Raw genomic sequence first — 8,035 nt, forward strand, 5'->3', positions numbered from 1 at the left:
TTCAAAACTTATATTTTGAATACTTGGTCTGTCATACCAGAAGGCTTCTGTGTAGGGCCTCTGTAGACAACAAAAACACATCTGATCCAGAAAAGAACGAAAACATTACAACGGCGTTTTGACAGAGGTGGTATCACAATCCATACTTTGATATCACAACGAAGCTCCTCCGGTATATAGTCATCCTCTGATGGTTTCTGACCTACATTTGTCCTTTATAGTTTATTACTTGCTTTTGATCGTAGTAAGAAAAACAGAAATGCCGGCCCTCTCCTGCAGTACTCGACTGGGGACGGGGGCGCCTCGGCGGACACTGACCAGCGTCACTTCCACAACTTTCTGCTCGTCTTCCACCTTCCGGATATAGTACCAGAGACGGATGGGACCTTCCGATGATATTGTTTCAATGCATGGATATTCTATCTTGATGAGCTCTGGGCACAGTTCATGTTCATAGTTCAGCCATTGGTCTAGCTGCAGGAGCTCTCTGTCCTCTTGTGTCAACCGAATGTTGTTGATCGTAACCCAATCACCATTCTCCTCATTCTTGTCAGTTGTTACAGCACCATCTCTTTCTCCTTTGCTCCATAGTAGTATCCAGGCTCACATTGACCCGAAAAGTAGACCTCATCATTTCCGCGTGATGGCCAACCACTTTGATCCTCCGTCTTCCACTTTTGGAGCTTGGCCAATCGCCCAAACAGCAATAGCCATGAGTGGGTAAAAAATGGGTAATGTAGGATGATTACGTTTGCCAGTAAAAACCTTTCCCTTCCATTCCCGTTTTCTGGTTGAAAGGGAGAAACTTACATGAACAGTCACTAAATACATTCCCGTTGGATTTCTAGTACACCATGGCGACATATAGGAATGGGTTACTTCTCATCGCTGTTATTCTCGATAAGTGTTTCCACGTGAAAGGGACGTCCGGTACTCGTTTACAGCCTGTACCGTTCATTTCCGGTTAGACTCGGCTGATAGGTCACATGTTTCTACGTTTTCTGATAGGATGTAAGTTGAAAGTTAGTCTAAATTATAAATGTGTTGATTCTAGGTAATTATACAAAATGACCTCAATGTCTATACCTACCAGCCCTTCTCCCTGCGGGCTCTCTCAGGGAACAAGTAAGGGTCGCCAGGCTTAAGATGTGGAAGAACGCCTTGCTCTGTGCAAGGAGCTTTATACCAGTACCTTGTAAATATTAATAGCTTACATTTCTTAGTTTGATATATACAGAAACAAACCACAAACACATACAAATAGTGCTCATGTTTATTTCCAATTTCCTGCTATTTAGAACACTGTACACACTATGGATATATTATGTGGTCTTAATAAAAATAGTATGTTGAAGATTGTACAAAGACTTTATAAAAATAATCTGCTGAATACTGTACAAAGACTTTATAAAAATAATCTGCTGAAGACTGTACAAAGTACAAAGTGGAGTAAGGATAGGCAGGGGTATGAAATAAAATGATGGGAAAAATCAGGGAAAGTGTTTATATAATCTAATCTAGCCTAATCAAACGAAAACATACGCCAAATAGCTGTTATTCAAGTAACAGGATAGGATTTTGGAAACGGTCAGATGATTCGGATAGCTCCCACTGAGAAGGATAGAGGATGCTATCTGAAATGTCTGACCGCTTCCAATATTATATTCCGTTACTTCAGTAATAGTTTTTTATGCACATGTCACTATAGCAATATCTAAAGCCTTTATCTACCTAAGAAAAACTAATACTTCTAAGCGAAGAAAATCCAAAAACAATGGACATCAGATGGTGGAGGTGTTGCCTGTGGGTGAAACCTTCAAGGCTTGTCGTCAAGCAGGTCAGACACGTTCACGGTAGGACGGTTGTTGCTGTTGGTAAGCATCCAGTCAACATCGTCGCCAGACGGGTAACAGTCGCGGACAATGTTGAGGATCTCACTGCTGTACAGGTAATAGTGGCCCGGAGCAGCGCGTCGAAGCCCCTGCAAGTGACATATGAGTGTGTACAATGAATATCTTTTTCTAGTGAAAATACAAAATAATTATCTTTGCATGGATAATTGGGACAGAACAATAATACAGCATGGAGTCATGGACATTAGAAGGAAATGTGTACCAGTGAAAGAAAATGAATTAGACTTCTCTAAGCACTTCACACTTGAACTACAATTATCACAGGACATTGATGCTGAATACTTTCCTTACAACAAATCAATAATTTTTTGTAAACAAAGCAGAATTCCCCAAAGAAATCATGGGATTAAAATTTGTTGGAAAATATAGGTAATCCCCATGGAAAACTTAGAAGAAATCTACGTACGTAGGTCAAGAGGCCACTGAGCGCACGGTACACACGGTTCCGCCTCTCCATGTTTGTGGCCACATACCGGTACTGTCTGAATGCGATCACGACCATGGAGCTCAACCGCTGATAGCTGTAATGAGAAAAACAAGACAATAAATTTCAGACCAAAAACTTAGAACTTACGTGTCAATATCTGTACACCACTACGGCATGCATAAGAATGGGATAAAACAACAGCGGCCCCTTTGAAGAGTACCGCTTACCTTTTCGGCACATCTTCCCACAGTGAAACCTCATGAGTGCAGTTGTTTGTGATGCTGTTGTTTTAGACTTAAAGGTACATCACACATAGAAAAATTGAGAAATCAAAATAAACGAATCTTAAGTCCGAACGTCAACATTTTCATTTAACTTTTTCGAAGTCAACGACTACAGCAAACGTTACCCAAGCCGTTTCCGATACTGCGGAGCTGGACGATGGCCTGCGTCTCGAGGGCCGTCTCCTGAGCAGTTGGCGTCCTGTACGCGGGCATGACTTAGGGAAGAAAATCAAAAAAACATTATTAGAAAACTTGTACTGGTGAGTTTTTTTTTGTAACATTATCGTCATTTATGAAGATCGAGAAACAAACTTTATCGAGCACGTGACGATCCGCACGTGACATCAATAGTTGCAGCACATATTCAGTACCTCGTAACGTTCGAAACTATACACGGTAAAATTGTCGGCAAATACTATTGCAATATTTTTTTTATTTGCAAACGGTATAGACAACGATTATATAAAACTTTCTCCGCGGCTGGCGGAAAACTTTCTTGGTCGTAACGTGGCGATGATATGATCAAAATTGTTACCATGTGGGAAGTGACGAAACACACAAAAAGAATTTAAAAACAGCCCTCAAACTTTGGCACTGTCCCGGATTATTGGTTCAGAAATGTAGACAAGTAAAACAAATCTTACATTTCTTCTTTGGCATATACACTGACAGTATGGCAGAAAATCGAGGAGAGAGTGTGGGAGAAGTGCGCTAATCCGAAGACAGTGGTTGTTTGCGCTTCTCGCGTAGCAAGCCATTTCTATGGAGTTGTTGTTGTCCTGCAATCTGCGAGTTGAGCTGACTAGAGATGGATTCGCCGGTAATTGCAGAGCACTTCATGGCGGCTTCTGTTTGTGCGTCTGACGCTGTGTGAATGTCAAACTTGTCAATTGCCTTTTTGTAGTTGTCGAACCCGGTTGTCACGAAGGCAGCTTCTTGATGACTAGAAAATGTGAGAAGCTTTACCTTGTATAGCGTACCAACAATTGGCACAGAACACCTTGCGCCGTTACGTGCACAGTTTGACCCACTCGCGGCCCTCGTACCAGTTCGAGAGGAACTTTTCGTTGATGTGGAAAACCATGGTCAAGTAATGAATTTATGCCCACCTTCTCGGCCATTATAGTCAACAACAACAAAAAAACAGTCACTCCACGCTAAACTGTCTTGCTGCGAGTACCAGGGGTCCTGGTCGTCTGCAGGTGACTGGTCCAGGTTGCCTGGTCCTGGACTCTGTCATCTACCAAGTTTGGCAGGTAAACTCTCCTCATATACTCATTCCAGACCTTCTTCCGGAAAATGAACTTCTTCTCTACGAGCTGCTTCTTTGGCTTCCGACGTCGTGGAGCAGCGGCATCTTCACACCTCCACTCGGAGATGTAGTCACGTTCTCGTTCTATGGTATGTCAAGTAAGAAGACAATGTCATTACATGCACTGAAATGTGAAGTTCGCATATGGCTGCCTAGTTTAATAGCGTTTTAGTTTTAGATAGCCACACATTGGTACCGACAATGTTGGTCCTCATAATTGCATCGATGTAGAAATAAACTTAATTTTCGACATATAAAACTATGATAGTTATGAAAAAAGTAACATATCTAAAGCAACAAGTACCGAACACTGCAACTTACCCAATCCAGGTCAGCGAGGTTGATCCTCATTAGGTAGGCTTCTTTTCCAAACGCGACTCGCTTGTCGTGGTAGATCAAAAGCGCATTGTTGAATGACTCAACGTAGTGCGTGTCTTTAGCCTTTTGGGGAAGAGAGGCTAAAAAGTAGATCATAAGTCATAAGTCAATTTAATATGTGAATGATTTGCGCGACAGACAATATCAGTCACTCACCCATTCACTCTACTGTCTTGAAATTAAATGCATTGGGAATTTGAGTAGCCCAAAAGTAGCAGTATTGTCATATCATTGTTCTGCTGATCACACAGGCACTGTAATACACAAAGTGGTTTACTGGCTTTTCTTCAAGTAGTCACATTTTGTTCCTTTATCAAACACTTGATACATCCAAGTGCACTGGCTTGTATGTATTTTAAGGTGACCATTTCAGTTTCCTCCATTGCACCAAGATCAACAGTACAGATGTTACGGACTGGAGGGACTCTCTGTTCGTATTGAAGAAATCATTGACATTCTTTCTAACATTCCTCCTGAATTCGAATGTAGTGCAATGTTCCCATTTGTCTATCTGATCTTGGGCTATATTATGCGTCGTACTGACTCGTACACATCCTGGAGAGATTCAGCAGTCACCAGCTCGAGTCCTTCAAGACAGTCAAATGGAGTGTCATGCCCTTGCGTCTTGGGGCATCTTGGCATTTTCGACCTGCCTATAAGTATTTCACCACTTAACTTTCTCTTTCCGTGCCAGCAACACATCCAGCTTTGCATCCATCGGCCCCAGGAACTCTCCCAACATAGATTGGAATGGATTTTGAGTATATAAATATGATATTTCTCCACTGTTGTGACAGGTGTAAGAAAAAATTAAATCTTGAGATAATCCTTATTTAGGCACCCATTGACTTAAGGTGTCTTCCCCAGCTGTTCATGTCAGATGCGACTACTCCATAGTGGTCATCTTCATACCGCTGGATTTTTCGGATTTTGTGTTAAGTGCCCGTTTGTTTTATTTGCCCCTGACATTTCGGCTGACTAGCTCTGGGCCGTTGAACATTCGTTTCGCATAGTTTCCTAATGCGAAGTGCACAGCATTACGGCTTTGGATGCCTAACGAATTCTGCGTGGTTACTTCCAACTCGCTTTGTTCCCAGGCCTGACCCAGTCAATCGTTAGTCCACGTTTCTTGTGTCGCCTCTTGGTCTGCTGCATCACTGCTGGTAAATGTGTCCCCACAGCAAATAGCCAACAAAGGTAGTCAGCTCCTCCTGTCCCTTTGCCATTGCTGCATCAGCAACAGTGCCTGCTAAATCACCGGATCAGGGGAGGTTTGGGCCATGTTGGCCAGTAGGGTGTCAGGCGACGTGCTCCCCTCGGATTCCTCTGCCTCCATTGGTGCACGGGAAGACGACAGTGGAGGAGTTGGCATTCTCCCTCCATCTATTCCGAAGAAGGGGTCGAAGTAGTCCAGACCTCTGAGCTCACCTTCCACGAAAGAATTAGACAGTTCGGACAGTTCAAGATCAGTCTGGAAAGGAGGGTCGTAAACAGCCTGGGCTATGTTATCATAAATGTCCTTGTTCTTGTTAGGTGTATGCAGAAACTTCAAGCCAACATAGTAGGGAATACGTTTACTGCCCAGTCAACGTTTCTTGAGCTGTCTATGAAACTCGTGAAGAATTTTGGCAAAAGTATTTGGCTCAATGCCTGCCATACTAGAAGTGTCCCTGAGAAATCCATGAATGAAGTCCTGTTTGTGTTTGGGGTTGCCTCCCGACATACTGAAAAATAATTGAAGACATACGTATTGACGACTCCAAAGGAAAGTTATCATAAGGTGAGGACGCCATTTGTGGTGCCATTCTGGCAATTCCTCTGCTTCTAATTGATAGCTTTCTATAATTAAGTATAATTTCAGGGACTTCTCTAGGAGTCTATAATGATGACAAAATGATTGAAAACAGGTTAACTTGTCATTCTGCATACTTTTGTGGAACTTCAATTATTTAAAAAAAAATCATTCTGACGTACCTTGTGCATGTGCGTGCTCAACGTCCACATGCCCGACAAGAAGGTTCTTCGGCTTGCCATCTTCGATGATGCGTGCGTAAATAATTTCACACTCTTTAATCGCAACAAATATCGGTGTCTCCATCAATCATGAAGGATATGTAGAGGCTTGACGAAGTACGACCTGCTGCAGTCTTCTCTCTGAGGGAGTCACTGATCGTCTGCAGGAACTTGGCGCAGGCCGTGTCGTTGGCGTAGGTTGTGTTAATGTTGAGTCCATTAATCCCCTGCAGTTGGAGAAGGGGGCTTGAACTTTGTGAAGGTGAGTTCCTCCTTGCCAATGGTGTACGCGGTGTTGAACTTGATCACCAGCTCCTTCTCTACTTGTGAGCGCTGCCCGGCCGTCTTTCGCCGAAATGCCGCCAGGATGGTGAACCTATCCTGCTAGGGGCCGTGGTTCTTGCTCCTGCATCAGCCATGCCCGGTGCTCTTAAAATGCATTCAGATCGTCAAGCGTTTGAATTGAGTTTGGTTTGCAGATAATTCACGGTACGTTCTTCACACCTTGTGTACTGTAGAATTTGAGGTCTAGAGGTAGGATTCTTTATCTATATACTAGAGACTAAACTACATATATAGAAGGACGCCAAGCCAGGTTTGATTGCGCTCGTAAGTGTCGTGTTGTATGTCTTGCTATACTTGAACACACAATACACAGAATGCTAAATACAATGGTCTATACAAGTGGATCTACAATGGTCTAGTTATAGTTACAGGAATATGCTATATTACAGGTCTACAGTTACTAATATGGGAACTACAGGATGTACGTGTACTAACCTCGGATCCTAAGCAGCGACTAACGTTCAAACTACGTACCAGAGGTGACGCTATCGAAGCTACTCTACTATTGCTTGCTATTTCCAGTCTGTGCTTAATATGGTTTGATCACATGGTTTACTTCTAAATATGGTCTGAACCTCCTTACACAACTAACTTCACATGTGGTTTAGATTTATCCGACAAGACAGTACTCTATCTATCATCACTGTTACAGTACTTAAACGATACCTTGGTGTTTTCTTAGTGTGATTTACAAATGAATGACAGCATTTCCCAATATGCAAATTACATGTTTTTACTAGTTCATTGGATGTTTGGTGTTTTACACTATGATGGGGAGTACCATTTAACCACTCTTTAGAGGGGGGGGGGGGGGGCAGTGTATCGACCGACTCTATAGTCCTCGGGTTAGAGCAGTTTATTACATGACACAGGGGACTGGTTATTTGGTCTGCACAAAATCTGTCAGCAACATAGGTATGATAACACTTTTCTGTGACATACTGTATATAAATGTATATTATTATTTTATTTTATTATTTTATCAAGTGACCTGTACTTAGCCAAGTGGGGCAAAAATGTACAATAAAAGTAACCATTATTCATTCTTCATTTATTATGATTACGTTGTTTGGGCCAGCTGAAAGTCACGACAAAACCAGTTTGCATTTTGACAAACCCTTTGTGAGCCTCGCTACCCCACGCCACCGAATACCCTCTTTAGACAGGATGTACACAAGTGCCGCCAGAAAATAGTTCCACACAAGGAAGAAGTATCCATCGAATTAGAGCTCGAATTTAGTTCACTGGCATAATTTCCTGCTTTGGTATACTATATGCCTAATAATTAAAACAATATAGATGTTCACGATGAATTTGTTGGCACACAAATTCATCAATCTTGACGGCGGATGGATATGTACAG

The 8,035-nt window shown here is 42.4% G+C and overlaps 1 long non-coding RNA gene across 1 annotated transcript; it reads right to left on the reverse strand.

Moving 5' to 3' along the window:
- Positions 1–1,259: 1,259 nt before the first annotated feature.
- LOC118417290 lies at positions 1,260–4,734 on the reverse strand. Its single transcript, XR_004831354.1, has 3 exons — positions 2,750–4,734; positions 2,320–2,434; positions 1,260–1,981 (listed from the first exon to the last, which is right to left on the reverse strand). It is a non-coding gene; the product is annotated as an uncharacterized LOC118417290 (long non-coding RNA).
- Positions 4,735–8,035: the final 3,301 nt, after the last annotated feature.

Source organism: Branchiostoma floridae, chromosome 6 (genome assembly GCF_000003815.2).
Source record: "Branchiostoma floridae strain S238N-H82 chromosome 6, Bfl_VNyyK, whole genome shotgun sequence".
Taxonomy (NCBI): Eukaryota; Metazoa; Chordata; class Leptocardii; order Amphioxiformes; family Branchiostomatidae; genus Branchiostoma; species Branchiostoma floridae.